The sequence below is a fragment of the Electrophorus electricus genome, chromosome 2 (assembly GCF_041902795.1).
Source record: "Electrophorus electricus isolate QZ-2024a chromosome 2, ASM4190279v1, whole genome shotgun sequence".
Taxonomy (NCBI): Eukaryota; Metazoa; Chordata; class Actinopteri; order Gymnotiformes; family Gymnotidae; genus Electrophorus; species Electrophorus electricus.
This window is the reverse complement of record NC_137498.1, coordinates 16,995,243-17,014,815: the sequence shown is the minus strand read 5'-3', so window position 1 is coordinate 17,014,815 and position 19,573 is coordinate 16,995,243. Positions and strand designations below refer to the sequence as shown.

At 44.1% G+C, this 19,573-nt stretch overlaps 3 long non-coding RNA genes across 3 annotated transcripts in view; all 3 read left to right on the top strand.

Annotated features, from left to right (window-relative positions):
* The window catches only part of LOC145660340 (uncharacterized), a 187,737-nt gene that overhangs the window by 59,550 nt on the left and 108,614 nt on the right, over positions 1 to 19,573 (top strand). The window lies entirely within an intron of this gene.
* Positions 7,432 to 12,358, top strand: LOC145660338 (uncharacterized). The gene is made up of 2 exons (XR_014126591.1): positions 7,432 to 7,826; positions 10,741 to 12,358. It is a non-coding gene; the product is annotated as an uncharacterized LOC145660338 (long non-coding RNA).
* Positions 13,848 to 15,238, top strand: LOC145660336 (uncharacterized). Its single transcript, XR_014126588.1, has 3 exons — positions 13,848 to 13,988; positions 14,330 to 14,652; positions 15,009 to 15,238. It is a non-coding gene; the product is annotated as an uncharacterized LOC145660336 (long non-coding RNA).

Below are 19,573 nucleotides of genomic sequence, written 5' to 3'. Positions count from 1 at the left end.
ACAGCTCTCTCAGTAGAACTCCACTGAAATTCTCCACCCACTAATATCCACAATAGAGGGGAAGTGTGTTCAAGTGCAAAATAAATTATTCCTCCACTTCTTTCTCTCTCACATACAGACTAAATCTAACAGTGAAACAGTGTCTTTCTAGTGTCATCACTTCCTCCTGAGCTGCCCAGTGTTCAGTCCCCATCCTCAGTAAAGTGGTCCTGCAGTAAGAAGTAGTGCTACACAGTGATCCCCCTCAGCACTGTTTGGTCACATCATTTCATTCCTGCACTTAGTGATCAGAGGACCAAACTGAATGTGTAGCTTAGCAAATATTAGACAGATCAGACAGGAAGAGCTCTAGACTACATGCTGATCAAAATAAACATTGATCATTTAATCAGGTAAACATGAGCATTGTCTGATAACATTCATATTATTCATAAAGTACAGGTGGAATGCAGCAGTCTATGATCATGACGTAGTTTTCATACTATTGAGAAAAAAACTACTTAATTGAAGTTGTGAAATCCACCCACTGACACAGAACCACTAAAGGAGTCACCAAAGTAAAGACCACTTTGGATGTAGACAGTACAATGTCATCACAACCCAACAGTTATCACAGGAAGTAGAAACATTTTCTCTACTTTTCTCTTTGTTACTTTGTTCTTTTTGTTGTTAAAGCTGTCAAAAGCTGTTTAACAACTGTTTGCTAAATGCTGAATATCTGTAAAGTAACTAATTGAGGCTATAGGCTAGTGTGCACTGCACTGTAATAACACAAATAAAATAAAATAAAAAGTTAAAGACAAAAACCCCCAAAAACAAAAATTGTAATAAAAAATGTATAAATGCTAAATGGTGAATAGCTGTAAAGTAACTAATTGAGACTGTAGGCTAGTGTGCACTGCGGTGTCACAACAACAACAACAACAACAAATAAAAACTGTAAAAAGACAACCCCCCCCCCCCCCCAAAAAAAAAGCAAAAATGGTAATAAAAAATGTATAAATATAAGAACTGAGAACAGCAATAGAGAGAGTGGCTTTCCTTGCCTAGTACCTCTATGCACATTTTGTGATATTATTACATTAATACTGACTGTGGCCTTAGGTGTGCTGTTAAAGATTTTACGCAATGTGAGGAGAAAAACTTCGTTTTCTTTACTGAAGGCCTTCTATGCATAGCAGTTTCTAATATGTGGAGTGAGGTGTAACGTATTTGTCACGGTTGGCCGGGCAGCCAGAGGGAGGGACACGCCCACTCCTGCTAGGGATCACACTAAACACCTGCCTCATTCCCAGTCTCCTGCCTACTAATCACCTTCACCTGTTCATTGTTCATTCTCTCCATTTAAACTCACAGGTCACGAGAGAGCGCTGCACATTAATGGCCCATCGGACTACTTGCTCTTTATTTATGGAAAATAAAGAGCACTTTGGTGCAACTTTGCCTAGCGCTTCCTCTGAACTGCCACCGTCACAGTATTAGGTTAAGTAGTCTACCCTGTTAATGGCTGAGTGTCTCCTTTGATGAAACCAGTTTGATCAGTGATGGAATAATATGTTCTAATGGCTAATGCTTTGCTTTTTCTTTTTTTTTTTTTTATTTCAATGTTTCCAAGAGATGATATAGAGTTTTACTTAGAGATGGGGTTTGTACTTAAAGATGTAGATTTCATTAAAAGGACCAAATGAGGACTTACTTTAGTAAAACGTGTTTATAGTTGTAGACCAGTACCACAGACCAAACATCTTTCATCTCCAAGGCAGCCTGACTGCTGTCCAAGGTGCTGAAACTGCACCCTTCAGCCAAGTTCAGAACCTGTGCTGTACACAGCTGCCCTGTATATGGCTGCCCAGTGGGACCCAGACAGAAGCCCCTGGTGCTTCCTCAGCTGTAGCTGTAGCCACTCACCTTCCCACCTCACCAAATACACCAAAAGGTCTTCAGAGGGTGTGCATATCCTACATTTATCCTTTATTTATAGTTTGGTTTGGTGTCCTCTTACAATGTTTGTGTGGTTTAATCTTCCAAAGAGTCATAATACAGTTTTACACAACTATTTGCCAACCTCTCTTTATCCCTTGGAATTAAACAGGCAGTTTATGTTGCTGTGACTTTAAGATGTAAGATAAATGAGCTCTGTTCTGATTGGCTGCCCTGTATTGTGCTTCATTTAAAAACCACTAAGAGCTGAAATATGTCTGAGAACTGCAATGTAGGTGTTGGGGGTTAAACTGCTGCAGGCCAAAGAGGCAGAGATAAGTAAATGAGCTGGTTCTCATGACATCAGAGAAACAGTGATTTCAAAACAGGCTATTTTTACAGATTATATTCCATATATAGACCATAAGGAATGAGAGAGTAAACAATGTGTTTTGAAAATGTAACAATATTTACATATTACTTAAAACATTTTTATTTCAATAAAGTGAGTGACATTCAGTTTTCCATGGTAGGGGCCCAGATATGACTTTGTCAAAACCAATAAGCAGAGTCAGTCTGCACTGTTTGTATTTGGTATCTTTTGTGGTGCTGTGGTTGTTAAGGTGCAGTTCCATCTCTGAATCAGCGTCTCACCTACTTCCCCTTCAGTCTTGTTGCTACACTTGTATTCCACATTATGTTTGAGTTACTGTTTCTTTTCAAGAACACAGAAGCTAAACACACATGCTACAGTTTACAAACTTGATGCAAATTCCTGAACATTATACAAATTCAGAAAACACTTTATTCAAAATGACATGTGCTATATTTTGGAAATGCGAGGCAACTTCAGAAAACAGTTCTGTTGTGTTGTGACTGAGTTTGCAGCATTTCTGAAGTTGCTCTGCATTTCGGAACTGTAGCGCACAGAATTTGCTTTTTTTATTTTTACATTTTCTGCACAATAGGTCTTCACACCCACCGTAGAGCTGGACGTGGATACCTCACTTGTCTTGCCAAATGTATTTATTCATCACTAGTCCAACTCTTTATCCTGTAGGTAGTGAGCTCTGCCACTCCTCAGGTCTCCATGGTAACACAGAGTAGTATCGTCTTGCATTTGATGAGCTTGTCAGAATTCATGAGATCAGAACTCACTGTAGCCTCTCCCTGAAACCCACCCCCACTGCCCACTTAGTAAAACACACAGAAGCACCAAACACACACATCATACACCACACGTAAAGGACTGCACCACATATACAGTCAACCACAATGAGGTGTGACCTCTGTCACAGGCAGCTGGATACAGAAGTGGGTAGTGGACAAGAGCTGCATCATACACAGAATGAACAAGTGAGGAATAAATAACACTAACAGAAACTGTGTGTGTGTGTGTGTGTGTGTGTGTGTGTGTGTGTGTGTGTGTGTGTGTGTGCACGCAGCAGCATGGGCTGTCCAAGCCTCCTGACCAATTGATGAACAAATGAGGAATAAATAACACAAACAGAAATAAACAAGTGAGCACATTTCACACGTAGCACCCAGTGCACCCAGATTAGCAATACATATGTGAGGGGCAAGCGGTGCATGCTGGCAATTCTCACATCTGTAAACTGGTAGCTATGACTATGGTGACATCAGAATAACTTGGGACTAAATAAGAAAACAGTCTTTAAACTGGAGTCACTTGAGTGAATTTATGCTGCCAGTCAGTGATTGACTGATTAAACCATGAGGTTCAGAGCTGAAACTTTGTCACTGATGAGGATTTGTAGACTGTTTTACAGTCTTCATGGGTGAGTGAAAGAAGTAAACATGTCGTTCACACACCAGAGAACAGCGCAGCAGCATTTTAAGCTCACGAACCCAAAAAGGAAGCATGCACATATGCATGTCTGTGTGTGTGTGTGTGTGTGTGTGTGTGTGTTATTTATGTATTGCTAAAGTGCACCAAGTTTAGCAATACATATGTGAGGAGGAAGAGGTGCATGCTGTACTGTACTTTATGGTTTTATTATTTATTTGTTCATTTTTTATTTGTAAATTTTTCTAAACCTCTAAGATAAGAGGAACAACATAGGAGAACTTGAAGCCCAAACACCCAACAAGAAGAGAGAGATAGAGAGAGAGAGAGAGAGTGTGTGTATGTGTGTGTGAGAGAGAGAGAGAGAGAGCAGGGCAGGAAGGTGTTTTTGCATCTACAAGTATCCCTTTGAATGTACATTTACTGTGTGTGTAAAATTGTCTTTCTCCAAGTGAGCACATTTCACATACCACACCATAATAAAAAACGTTATTTTTAAATGTAGATTTATAGAGCAAAATGATCCTTGTAAGAGTCACATTACTCTTGTACTCTTCCTGTTTCTCAATTCCATCAGTCTTACTAATGTCCCTACAATTCCTAGCTTATGCTGGTCTGAAGTAACTAATCAGCAATTAGTAAGTAATTAGCACCGGCTCCTCTCTACCGGACTGAATCACAGCGTAGATTTCAGTGCCACTTAACGGAACAAGTCGGCGAAGAAGCAAATTTACTTTATTCTCCCTTAACCCAGGTGGACAAGACATGTTTGGAGTCCATATTTCGCTCCTTTAGAACAAAACGCTGCTAACATTGCTAACAAACACTGGAAGCCACCAGCAACGATAGCTAATAGGATTTGTAAATAAGTCAGATATCGAGCTACATGTCCTCAAACCTCATCCAGGTCGCTTCCCGGTGAGGTGTTTCTTCACTTGTCTAGTTCACAGTGAGTTATACGACACACCGACTAATCTGGGAGACATTTATTAACACTTGGATGCGGTTTGACCAACTTGAGAGAAGTTCGTGGGCATGGATTTACGAAGGCTATATTTGAGTTGCTGTTGACCGACAGTGTTTGTTAGCAACGTTCGCATTTAACAGCTTTTGTTCTAAACTAAAGAGGCAAAATTTGGACTTCAAACATGTCTTGGTCGATAGACCGAATCTGGGGTAAGTGGTGAGCTGCTGCTCTCTTCTGATCCCAGATATAAATACCTTTGTGCAAATGAATGTATGAGGATGACAACACCTGTAGAGAAAAGGTAACACTCACCATCAGCAGCGTGAAACACAAGGAGCAGATAAACACACACCTGCATTCTTACTGAGTTACACACACGCTACACACAGCTACAGCAGGACAGCTGATACACACCGTACACACTCTTCAATACAGTCTACTGAATGACTTCACAATAACACTTATAGTGGAGAGGAAGTGTATTCAAATGAAACTCTGACGAACTTCTGTCCGCAACACACACACACACTGCTGTGTGATGGCCAGAACCACATTTGAAGGACACACACACACATGCACCCACACTCACAAATACATGCTCTCATACACACAGACACACAGTGTCACTGATGTCACTGTGGCAACAGCTACCAGTTTACAGATGTGAGAGTTCCTAGCAAACATCTCCTCCTCCTCACATATGTATTGCTAATCTGGGTACACTGGGTGCAATGTGTGAAATGAGCTTAACTTACTTACTTGCAACCCCACACTAACCATGATGCTACATCTGTGAAACCATATAGGAGACACACATGCTCATTATAAAGCAAAGGGGGTGGAGTCTGATGTAGAGGAGAGAAACAAACAGTATTATCCTGTCACTCTATTCTCAAACTCCTATTTCTAAGTTTATAGTTTTAAAATGTAGTTTACAGACCTGCTTTTTGTTTGGTGATTTTTCAGTTTCTGCTTCACAATAATTTGTTGTGGACCATTATGTAGAAAGGTTCTTTAAGATTTTTTGTGAGTAATATGAAGTTCTGAATTTACTGAATGAGTCAAAAACAAACAACAAAAACCTGCATTACTCACAATAAGAACCTATTTGAACTTTGATAAACTCTGTTAATCAGCCTTTGAACATAGGCGCGTCAGCGTCTTTACCACCTCAGACGCCTAAGAGACTTCAGACTGCCCTCCAAAGTACTGCGGAACTTCTACACCTGCACTATAGAGAGCATCCTCACGGGGAACATCACAGTCTGGTTTGGGAATAGCACCAAGCAGGACAGACAAGCACTCCAAAGGGTAGTGCGTTCAGCAGAGCGCATCACTCACACGGAACTTCCTGACCTGCAGACCATCTACTACAAGCGGTGCCAGACCAAGGCCAGGAAAATTGTGAAGGACCCCACCCATCCCAACAATAGACTCTTCTCTCTGTTGAGGTCAGGGAGGCGCTTCCGCTCCCTGAAGGCCAAGACAGAGAGGCTGAAGAGGAGCTTCTTCCCACAGGCCATTCGGGCCCTGAATCAGGGAAACTGAATAAACTGTGGGGACCACCACCACCATGTAACATGACTGTATATCTGTACATCTGTATATATAGATTTATACTCAATTACCTTGTTACACAACAACTGTAGATATGTTATTATACAAAATTATTATTTTGTATAAATAATAATTTATACAATTATTATTATTATTATTATTATTATTATTATTATTATTATTATTATACATAGATTATTTTCCTGGCACCAGTTTTCCAGGTGTTTAATCTCCTCCAGGTAGGCCCTCTCGTCGTTGTCCGAGATCAGACCCACGACAACGGTGTCGTCAGCAAACTTGACAATGATGTTAGAGCTGGAAGTGGCTGTGCAGTCGTAGGTGTACAGTGAGTAGAGCAGGGGGCTTAGGACACAACCCTGAGGAGCTCCAGTGCTAAGGGTGAGGGTGGATGAGGCGCAGTTGCCTACCCGTACTGATTGTGGTCTGTCTGTTAGGAAGTTGGAGATCCAGTCGCACAGGGATGTATGCAGTCCTAGATCTCCCAACTTAGTAGTGAGTAGGGAGGGGATGATAGTGTTAAATGCTGAACTGTAGTCGACAAATAGCATTTTAACATAATTTCCCCTCCCTTCGTCCAGGTGAGTCAGTGTAGTGTGGAGCAGACGTGCAATTGCATCGTCAGTGGAGCAGTTGTGGCGGTATGCAAACTGCAGTGGGTCCATGGAGGCTGGCAGTGAAGATGTGATGAAGTCTCTGACTAGCTTTTCAAAGCACTTCATCACGACTGATGTGAGGGCGACAGGGCGGTAGTCATTGAGGTCGGAGGGTCGAGGTTTCTTCGGCACGGGGACGATGGTGGACCGCTTGAAGCTGGACGGGACAATACCGAGCGTCAGGGAGAGATTGAAGATGTCGGTGAATACCGGGGCTAGCTGATCTGCGCAGGCTTTGAGGACCCTCCCGCAGATACCGTCTGGTCCCGTCGCCTTCCTGGTATTCACCCTTTTAAACACTCTCCTCACGTCACTCTCAGTGATGATGAGAGGGCGCTATTCTATGGTGGGCCCCGCGCATGTGCCATTGGCTGCGCCAATAGTGCCATTAGCACTAGCGCCGTTAGCATTGGCGCTGTTAGCATTAGCGCTGTTAGCACTAGCGCCATTAGCATTAGCGCTGTTAGCATTAGCGCTGTTAGCATTGGCGCTGTTAGCATTAGCGCTGTTAGCATTAGCGCTGTTAGCACTAGCGCCATTAGCATTTGTGCTGCTAGCATTAGCGCTGCTAGATGTAGCCTCGAAGCGAGCAAAGAATGTATTCAGCTCGTTCGCCAGACTCATCCGCACTCATCAGTCCGGAGGGTGGGCTCCTGTAGTCCGTGATCATCCGTAGTCCCTGCCACAGGGATCTAGAGCCACTCTGCTGGAACTGTGTCTCTAGTTTCTTCCCGTAGCGCCGCTTCGCCTCCCTCACCGCCCTGCGCACTCCGTATGCTGCGGACTTGTACTCGTGAGGTACTCGAACATGTACTCGCGGCCTTTTCCTCGCGCCGCGTCTTCTGTTTTCCCTCAGGATCTCCGTCGGCCATCTTGGGTCCGGGGTTACAGACGGTTTGAGGTGAGTGCTATGTAGATTAAGAGAAATAAGGGCATCTCTGCTGTACGAGATACGCGCCGTGGTGTGTAGAGAAGGGCTGCGGAGAAGTCAGGGGTAGCGGGAAGAGCGAAAAGAGCGAAAAAAGTGCCAGGTGTGGACGGAGCAGTCGTGACGGCAGCCGACCTCACCGGCGCCATCTTAGAACCTTTATCCCAATTTTACACTAGTATAGACCCAGCAGTCAGAGTTGTGCTGTTTTGATTATTAAACTACACATTACAGAATAAATGTAGTATTTTGTACTATTTCTAGCTAGAAACCACCTGTCATGGCATAAGGCAAAAAATACACTAGAACAAAATTGAGCTTGTGAGTGTGTGACCACAGCTTAGCTGCAGAGGTGCAGAAGCAACAGAGTTGTCACTTCTAGTCTAAAAAGGGCTTTAGATTCTGATCTGGTACCCACTGCCCACTGCTTGGAACTGTGAGAAATGAAACCACAGCAGACGTCAGACATCCTGAGCTCTCAGACCAGAACAGTCTCCTCCTTCTTCTGGGGTGTTTATAAGGTGTTTTGAGAGCAAAATGTTTACTGATTTTAAAAACTGCACATATTCACATTAAGATGCCATACACATATCAAATACTTTTCTACCACAATTTAGTCCACAAACCATATTTTTCTCACACCACTAATAGATTAAGAACACTGCTGTAAAAGTGGAGCCTGTATATTATATTTGATGTATTCACTGAGCTGAGTTATTTCATGACACAAGTATTTACATGAAAGTAGGGTCATACACTGACCATGACTGCAGACATTAGCATTAGGGTATTTATACAGCAGGAGACAAACAGGGAATATCTGGGAACAATTACTGGGAGGGGTAAGAGACAAAACTCACATGAGACACATGTCAAGGGGCAGAGCAGGGGAGGAGCTGCAAACTAAAACATACAAAAGCACATGGAGACAAAGACGTACTAAAGCAATAACATGCAATTGTCTTCTACTCTTTACTACAGTGTAGCCTATAGAAACATATACCAGGAAATATAGGACAATTATATTTTAACTATATTAAAAAGTACACAGACTTCATAAGATGGAATCATAAGATATGCAGAAATATTTAATAATTATTTGTTAAGCAAAATATTTTTCCAGTTCTACCTGAAAAAAGTCAGCTTGCTTAAATAACATTTTTATATTAACAAATAAATGTACAATTTAATGCAATTCAGCATTAAAAGAGAATTTCACACTCACCTTTAGTGAAGAGAAGACAAACTCAGCAGCTTTATCACTATGGAAACACCAGCACACACTGACAACTCTACACCCAGAACTCCACTACCACTGTAGACACACACTGACTCCAGAGATCAGTCCAGAACTCTCAGCAGTACTTCACTGACGTCCACAAGGATGTCAATACAGTAATGTAGTGTCTTGTGAGTCCTGAGAACACCTGAGGTCTGTTTTTTCATTGTGTAGTTTCACAGAGCCCACAGGGCCCCTGGTGCCTCTGTGAACTAGACATGCATGTTGTGGTTTCAGTGTGGGGGTGTCTGTGGGGGAAGAAAGACGAGGCTTGAGAAACCACCAGAAGGCTGGAAAAGGCTGCTTGTTGACACCTTGCCGTTAAAGCAGCCATATAACACAGCCAGTCTACTGGTGGACAAAAACTGCATAGGCTACTTATAGTGTAGCCATAACACTTTATAAACATAAAATACATAAATACAGCAAATATCATACAGCATAAATATATAAAATCAGCAATAGAGCGGGTTGTTTTTTCGGTAATGAATGGTGTTTCAAACTATGGATGTCCCCTCCACCACAAATCATATTTTCTTGTAATAAAGTGTAAATATTTGTATTATTCTATTTATTATGTATTTGAAAGATATTTGACAAGCCAGTTAAAGAGAGCCTGGGTGATCAGTTATAATTAGACTCTGCCTTTGCTATGAGCCGTTACACTTAATACTAAAAACTGCTGGTTAAAACCACAAGGACTAAAAGCACGACTAACAGCTCGCTCAGACCACGTGTGTTTTTAAAAACAGCTCAGCTAGCACAGATGTTCTAAATCCAGTCATTGTGGTCCACAGAAACATCATTATTTCCCATGTTCCTCTGCCTCATACACCTTCACTTGGGCCCAATCACATTTCACCCCTTGACCCTACCACTTAACCCTGGCCCTCCATATGTGGTGTTCATAAGTAGGGGTTGGATGTCCGACAGAGGGCTAGGGTGCACTGTTAGTGCTAAATGGCCCTCCAAACTGAAGGTTTTCAGAGTCAATTGAGTGTGAAAGGTCTCAGAATCCCTTGTGAATAATTGATAAATGGATGCAGAAGCAAGGGGGAAGATTTCAACCACTACCCTTTGTAACTCAGTCCCAAGGAGCAAGATGACACTTGAAAACAAGGAGTAGGAGGAAAAATGAGAGGGGATTGGGTCTTGGCAAAAATCTAAGCACTAAATCTAAGAATAAAATGGTTTAAAACATATTACATTTAATATGCATGGTTTTACCTAATCCTAGAGATATATAATAAAGTTATCTGTTACAGGACAAGGGGGTTTTCAGATCCAGTACAGACATTAAATCCTATAAGATCAAATACACTAAAATTCTTACTCTCTAATTCACCAGCTTAAAAAAAAGAGATCCCATCTAAAATCCTCAATGTCAGACCTAGCTACCATACATCGTACATTCTTTAAATTGAGAACAGCATTTTGAAGTCTGATTTCTGACTCAGTCACTGCTCAAATGGTCAAACCAGAACTGTATACATATTTTTAAAATTATGGCCCCTCTAGTTACTGGCTTAGAAGCAGTGTTACTGTGATTCTTATTACGTTATCTGACGCCAAACCAGAGGTGATAAATCTGATTTTGAACCCTGACAGACTCAGAGGGGCCTGGATGTTGCACCAACTGCTGTGATCAGATCATCATAGTGAATCAACATACAAGACAACACACTGGGAATGCACACCTCGGGACAAGAACAGGACCTCTAGAAAGTTGAACTAGACATTAATTGCTTAATTTTTCACTTATTCTTTTTAAATTGTTATTATTGTGGTGACCATTGTTGGCCAGAGGAGGATGGGCCCCCTTTTTGAGTCTTGGTTCCTCTCAAAGTTTCTTCCTCTTACTTCTTCCTCTAGGGAGATTTGTCTAGAACTGTTGCCCTTGGCTTGCTCCCTGAGAGCTTGGACTTGATCATTTGTAAAGCTGTTTTTTCACAACATCTGTTGTAAAAAGTGTTATATAAATACACTTTGATTTGAAAGAACTCATTTATAAATGAGTCACAGGTAAGTCAGAGAGTTTGGAGGTTAATGTATATTTGTCACATTGCCACATCTGTTTTAGAATTACATAGTTTCCATAACTTAAGTAATATGTGTATGAAACAATGACAAATATCACCAACATGCCCAATGTTATAACTGCCCCTGATTTGTGTGTTAGAGGCTGCTATGATTGGTCTGTCAAAACAAATGAAGACCCATTCAGGTCTCACTCAAATCCTTTATTACCATTCAGATGCCTGAGTTTGTGCACAGTAAACACAGCACCACCCAGGGCCCAGGGCATGGTAAACATTGTGCCATCAGGGCAGAGGGGACGGTAAACACAGTGCCATGTAGGACCAGGGCACAGTAAGTCCTCACGATTACATTGGTTCTTAATGGTGAGGCCAAGGTTTCTGTCAGATAGTGTAGTGGACAACATACATTCTACATAGTGCAGCTTTCACTTTATTTGGAGAATTAAGTCCATGATTGTAGACATTTATTTAATAGTCTATAGACTGTCAACTTGGTTATTTTAGCTTTCATTTTAATTGGACAGTCCAGTCTGAAAGCAACTACATTTGTGGTGTGAGTAGAGTTCACATCTCTAGTGGTGGAGTGACATTCTTACAGAAAGAGGACCAGTTTTTTGGCCAACAAACACGTTACTCCTGCAAACAAATTCCATATCAAATTTGAAATTTAACCACACTACTCAAACTGAACAGGTGCAATTAAAAATACACCCTGACTTATGTTTCATGCACTGCATTATGTATAAATAAATAAAAAATAATGTTTTGAAATTAAATACTCCTTTAAACATCTGTTCAAACTATTTTTAAAGTCTCAGGTAGCCAGTTCTGTGGCTGCCGTAATTCCACCTGCTGTTGTAACAGACACAGTTGTACTGCGCCTTTAAGAGGGAGCTTTATGGAGAGAGAGAGAGAGAGAGAGAGAGAGAGAGAGAGAGAGAGAGAGAGAGAGAGAGAGAGAGAGAGAGAGAGAGAGAGAGAGAGAGAGAGAGAGAGAGAGAGAGAGAGAGAGAGAGAGAGAGAGAGAGAGAGGGGGAGGAACCGTCACCTTTCTGCTCGCCTTCTCAACACTCCTTTTTTTTTTTTTTTGTTAACGCTGTACGGTGCTTTTTACTGTTTCCTTTCCGTATAAATACAGTGATGGTATTGAAGTGGTCCAGGAGAGAATAAAAGTCTTTCAGATTGTCCACACCAGTGTGTGTGTCACTCCATGTTAACTCCACGCATCGCGGTTACCCCGTAGCACCTGTTCCTCACTCCAGGTAAGAAGCGTTACACTGTTTTCATTAATAAGCCTTTGAAGTACTTTGAGTGTCGTAGTGAAATGAACTGACCAAACAGCAGTGAGGGAGGTTATATTGGGTCTCACCCCCTGAGCTTCTACATCATGTTTCTGTGACAAAGGACGGAGCCACTTAACTAAGAATGAAACCGTCCTCACTGACAATGTGAGAATATCTGATAGATCACTGAATGATAAGGAAGAAAGAGGACGTACCACATGACGGCTTACAAAACCTACCGCATCTCTATATTTGGTGTGTGTTGTGTTGAGCTTAGTTTGTCAGAGTTTCATCTGAATACACTTCCTGTCCAATATAAGTGTTATTGTGAAGTCATTCAGTAGACTGTATTGAAGAGTGTGTACGGTGTGTATCAGCAGTCCTGCTGTAGCTGTGTGTAGTGTGTGTAACTCAGTAAGAATGCAGGTGTGTGTTTATCTGCTCCTTGTGCTCCACGCTGCTGATGGTGAGTGTTACCTTCTCTCTACAGGTGTTGTCATCCTCATACATTCATTTGCACAAAGGTATTTATATCTGGGAGCAGCAGAGAGCAGCAGCTCACCACTTACCCCAGATTCTGTCTATCGACCAAGAAATGTTTGAAGTCCAAATTTTGCTTCTTTAGTTTAGAACAAAAGCAGTTAAATGCGAACGTTGCTAACAAACACTGGAAGTCAACAGCAACTCAAATATAGCCTTCGTAAATACATGCCCACAAACTTCTCTCAAGCCGGTCAAACCGCATCCAAGTGTTAATAAATGTCTCCCAGACTAGTCGGTCTGTCGTATAACTCACTGTGAACTAGACAAGTGAAGAAACACGTCACCGGGAAGCGACCTGGATGAGGTTTGAGGACATGTAGCTCGATATCTGACTTATTTACAAATCCTATTAGCTGTCGTTGCTGTTGGCTTCCAGTGTTTGTTAGCAATGTTAGCAGCTTTTGTTCTAAACTAAAGGAGCGGAGAGTGGTGTGTGAGCAAAATGTTTACTTCTTTCACACACCCACGAAGATTGTCAAACAGTCTCCAAATCCTCATCAGTGACAGTGATCCAGCTCTGAAGTTCATGGTTTAATCAGTCAATCACTGACTGACTCTGGCAGCATAAATTCACTCCAGTGACTCCAGTTTAAAGACTTTTCTTATTTAGTCCCAAGTTATTCTGATGCCACCATAGTTATAGCTACCAGTTTACAGATGTGAGAATTCCCAGTATGCACCTCTTCCTCCTGACATATGTATTGCTAATCTGGTTGCACTCGGTGCTACGTGTGAAATGTGCTCACTTGTTTATTTCTGTTTGTGTTATTTATTCCTCATTTGTTCATCAATTGGCCAGGAAGCTTAGACAGTCCATGCTGGGGGTTTTGTCTTTTTACAGTTTTTATTTTTTGTTGTTGTTGTTGTTACAGCGCAGTGCACACTAGCCTACAGCCTCAATTAGTTACTTTACAGATATCCACCATCATCAAACAGTTGTTAAACAGCTTTTGACAGCTTTAACAACAAAAAGAACAAAGTAACAGAAAAGGTGAGAAAATGTTTCTACTTCCTGTGATGACTGTTGGGTTGTGATGACATTGTACTATCTACATCCAAAGTGGTCTTTACTTTGGTGACTCCTTTAGTGGTTCTGTTTCACAACTTCTCTTAAGTAGTTTTTTCTTAATAGTATGAAAGCTACAACATAGACTGCTGCATTCCACCTGTACTTTATGAATAATATGAATATCAGACCATCCTCATGTTTACCTGATTAAATGATCAATGTTTATTTTGATCAGCATGTAGTCTAGAGCTCTTCCTGTCTGATCTGTCTAATATTTGCTAAGCTACACATTCAGTTTGGCCCTCTGATCACTTTATGTGCAGGAGTGAAATGATGTGACCAAACAGTACTGAGGGGGATCACTGTGTAGCACTACTTCTTACTGCAGGATCACTTTACTGAGGATGGGGACCGAACACTGGGCAGCGCAGGAGGACTGGGCAGCATCATGCGGGTGATCGGACACAAGACTAATACACACTATACAAAACACACACAGAGAGAGAAATTACCTCTTTTTTTTACAAACCAAAAATGCCTCAGCATTGCGTTAATTATCAATGGACCCGCTTGGTCGACGGTGACGTGCATTGAGGACCAGGGCTCCGAGAAAAGTTGCCCGCGCGTGAACACGTGCCCAGGCGAGGTAAGCGGCACCTGCCGGCGGACCGGTTTCCGCGCACGTGCACTTATTTTCACCTCGCTCGGATGTTTTTTCAAAAACATGCGCGTTATTCAAGAGGGTGATAAACTGTTCTTGCTGTGGAAACGGTGCCGTGGCTCTTTACTAACGGCGCACGCGCGCACACACACACACACGCACACACACACACACACACACAGACACACACACATTTTTACCATGTCATGAATATCTAACATCCCTATAACTAAATCGATGTACTTGTACCAGAAAACCTATAAATACCACCAGTGTGGTTAACAACTCTCTTTTGTTTAAGCAAAAAGTGTGTTTGTGTGTGTGTGTGTCCCCATCCACAGTGGCCTGTGCTCTGACACTATGCTATAGCGCTGGTATGGGAGTCCTTGTTACAGGCTGAGCGTCACCCCTGCCTGCCGTCCCCGTGTCACGCCGTCTCGCCAGCTGTCCACTTGCAGGCCAAGAAACGTTACCTGCTGGTGTCGGCGGGGGCGTGCGCGTTGCTTCTAGCCTACGCCTGGACCCTGCGCGTGGCCGAGCTCCACACCCGCCTCCCCCAGGGCCCGGTGCTGCCGGCCCCCCCGGTGCTGCCGGCCCCCCCGCCGCTGCGGTCCTACCTGGAGGGGGCGGAGCATGAGGAGGATGGTCCCCTCCTCTTGCACCAACACACCTCCCCCCACGAGCGCCGCGACGTCCACCGGACCATGTACAAGAGCCGGCGCTGCCGTATGGAGACCTGCTTCGACTTCTCCCGCTGCCGCCACGCCTTCTGCGTCTACGTGCACCTGCCGGCGAGGGGCGAGGCCGCGTCGGAGGGCTACCGCAAGGTGCTGGCCGCCATTGAGGAGTCGCCGTACAGCACATGTGACCCGGCCGAGGCCGGCCTCTTTGTGCTCGGCGTAGACACGTTGGACCGGGACCGGCTGTCGCCGCAGTACGTCCCCGATGCAGGCGGCCGCATCCGGGCGCTGCCGCTCTGGAACGAGGGGCGCAACCACCTGGTTTTCAACCTCTACTCAGGCACCTGGCCTGACTACGGCAAGGATCTGGGCTTCGACGCCGGACACGCCATGCTGGCCAAGGCCAGCGCCGACGCAGGGAACTTCTGACCCGGCTTCGACGTCTCCATCCCGCTGTTCCCCAGGGAGCACCCCCTGAAGGGCGGCGGGAGGGGCCGGCTGACGGCCAACGATGTGCCGCCCGCCCAGAGGTACCTGCTGGTGTTCAAGGGGAAGCGCTACCTCACCGGCATCGGCTCAGAGACCCGGAACGCTCTGCACTACGTCCACAATGGGGACGATGTGATCCTGCTGACCACCTGCAGGCATGGAAAGGACTGGGAGAAGCACAAGGACGGCCGCTGCGACCGGGACAACGAGGAATACGGAAAGTAAGTGAGCTCCCATTCCCAACCCATTGCGATTTCTCATGGAGCGTTTCGCGGCTCGGGTGGCTGTGGTGGAAAGAAGGGCGCTTGCATGGGAGTGCCCCGAGTGCGAGGGGCGGGTCCCTCTGTGTGGCGTGGGCCCAGTGATTGGCTCTTGAAGCTGTCGCTCTGATGAGGCGCTCTCTCTCTCTCTCTCTCTCTCTCTCTCTCTCTCTCTCTCTCTCTCTCTCTCTCTCTCTCTCTCTCTTTGTCTCTGTCTCTCTTCTTCACACACACACACACACACACACACACACACACACACATGCCTGCTGTCATTTCCATAATCCAGGGTGGATGTGTAAAATGGCCTGGACCTTCGTGGCCCACGGGAAGAGGTCTGGCCCTGGTTGTTTCATCCTGGTCTCACGCTTGTCTCACTGGCTCTTCCTTGTTTTTCACGTTCCCGGCGGGTACAGCCGGAGCACGGACCCAGACCGAGATCTTTTTGCAAGGGATTCTCACAAGCGTGAGAGCACGCATCCTCGTTCGTACGCGAGTACGCACACAATTCTACTGGAAACGGCATACCCGCAAAATGCACGGACAGCTAGGTTGACCAGCGCCAGCCGGTCCGAAGGCTGAGGTGTGATTGGATCATTCTAGAAGGGGGAGGTTTAATGCAGCAGCAGGCTGGGACCGAGAGCCAATGGCTGGTTGTTGTCGGAGCAGGGCACAAGGAGAGGCCACGCCCACCCTTAGAACAGACAGAACCTGTATACGTTTATTAGGTAATGCAAGGGGATGGGGCCCATGGGCGGGGCCGAGGGGCAGGGCCATGCTGTTCGTCTTTTAAATTCTGATTTTCTTTTTTTTTGCTTTCTCGAGTCCTTCAGCAAAGATCTGAGCCCAGACAATACATTTCCAGTCGCCGTTGAAATATTTGTAGCAAATGACCTGCTAATAGAATAACCCTCATTCACGACGTCTGCCCTGTGCCCTTATATACACAAATAAATACAACTAACGTCCTGTCACGTGACTGGAGCCGTGGTCTGATGGGGGAATCTGGATCTTGGCTTTAACTGGAGTGATATGTGAAGTGTTCCTGTATGAATGAAACCAGAGGTCCTGACCCTCAGACATTTACAGTTTAAATAAATTGAAAGGGATTTCAAAGTGGCAGTACAGTCGATAATTGGACCTCTATTGAATTAAGCAGGATCGGAGAGGCAGAGGAGGGTGGGATTCCACGCACACGCACGCACAGCCGAGTGTGTTTAATTATCGAGTGACTCGGAGTCAATGAGAGGCCCTCTTTGGAAGCCTGTTAGATGTCTTTGTGAGGTTCACTTTCCTTCTCACCCGCAGGGATAAGGGGAAAGAGGGAGAGAGGGATGGAGGGGTGACGAACGGAGAGAGAAATGGCAGCCCCGCCGATAACACGCATCAGAGGGCTCTAAATTACAGCCGCTAATGGCCAGTTGAGGGAGGGAGAGAGAGAGAGGGAGAGCTGGGAAGAGATGTAGTCTGTGATAGAGGGAGAGAGAGAGAGAGCCTAAACTAATTCTACAGTCATAGCTATGGGGCAGGTGTACCTATAGACTGGTAACTCAGTACACAGTCTAAACTCATTTTAGTGCTTCACCTCTATAAAGGTGTAATGTGTCATTTTAAGCAGGTAAAAATAGAAACCACACTCATCTGGCTTTTGCTCTTTATTTTTAAAACAGAAATAAATTCTCACAGTGAAGTAATGGCTACAGTCAATAATAAAACACTTGACATAAAATGATATGCACATTTATATAACGATGGAGGCTAGGCAGGACGCACGAACGAGCCGACAATAGTTACGTTTATTAACGCCAGACAACAGACAACATAGCACATTGTATTAGCCTATCACCGACAACATCCACTACTAAACAGGAGACTTGTATACACGCACAGTAATGACACAAAATGAGAAGCAGGTGTGAAACACGGGGAGGACGTGGCCATATGAACAAACATGCACACACACACACAGAGACGTCTGGGAGGAGGGGCCGTACCGTGAAAATTTACACATCATTTTTTATTTCATTAAAGCAAAAAGCACTACTACTAAATAAATTACATGCAGAAAAGCTAACAATTCACAGAAGTATTCAAATCACCTTTCAGCAGATTAACCCCTAATGAGGCATTTACAGTGATGAAACAAATAAAATACTTGATATTTACTGGCTACCAGCCATGTTTTTGTATGATTGTTTTTTTTTTTCCATTTGCTTGATTGCATTTGTGTGTGTGTGTGTGTGTGTGTGTGTGTGTGTGTGTTTAATTTGAATTTAATTTGATGCTGGCATATTCTGTGTAATCTGCATTATCCATTGGAGTGGACGCTGGTTTGCTTTTCTGACTGTGTACTACAGTGAAGTAAGTGACATCATCCTGTGGGAATAACACATTAACAACTGTTAACACACACACAAACGCACGCACAGAGATGTTTACAAAACACACACGTTTCTGCAGGCTGCACATTGGATAGCACAAGGGCGAAACACAACACTAAGAGAAACACATGGGAAATGATCTCCAGTGAGAGTGAACAGTGCAGAAACAGAGTTCAGCTGGGTACTGCTCACTCACCAGGAAATCTCTCTCTCCTCATATCACACCTGACTGAAGGGGATGGGGGAGTGTAAAGGTGTTATCTTAAATGGAGAGAATATAAAGACACCGCACTCACCGTTAAATCTCTATCAAGCACAGTGATACTGTCATCATTAGACTGAACCCACAACTTTTGACTGTTCCAGACCTTCTGTGTTAAGCCATGTTTAGAGCAGTACTTTAACCAGATGTTACTCAAATGCACCACCATGTTGTAATGAATGCCATTAGGGTTGCAAGCAGTCAGCACTGAGGTAGTAGATGGCAATTTTAAATTTAGATTAAAACTGCAGCTATGAACATAAGATTTATTTGAGCCGTTAACACACGTAATACATAAAACTCTCTCTGAACAAGCTTCTCTCACTTCTCCATTCTGAGAGTGTAGTGATCACTGCAGAAAATCACTCCAGATGAAGCATCTGGGTCAAAGCATTTAGGTGGTGTCATTTAGCTTTTTATCTGAAATCAAAATCAGCAAAACCTACCCAAAACTAGCAAGGCCTCCTTTTGGGTCTACATAAGTTTATAGAGGGTGCCTGTGGTGGTTCAGTCTGCACTCTGGCAGGGAACGTGGAGATGGAGAACGTCACTGCTTACACAGGAGTCTCGGTCCTGCTGCCCTGCTCCTGCACTGACCCGCACGCCAGACCTGAGAGGTTACACTGTGCCAGGCACAATTCAGCCAGAAGCACGTGGAGTGTAATGCTCAGTGAGAGTGCCAGCTTGTCCTCTGGCTTCCATCCCCAATCCAACGGCCAGACCGAGAGAGTTAACCAGGACCTGGAAAGCACTCTTCACTATCTGGCCTCTTCCTGCACATCCCCTTGGTCTGAGCACCTATTTTGGGCAGAGTTCACCCACAACACCCTGTGG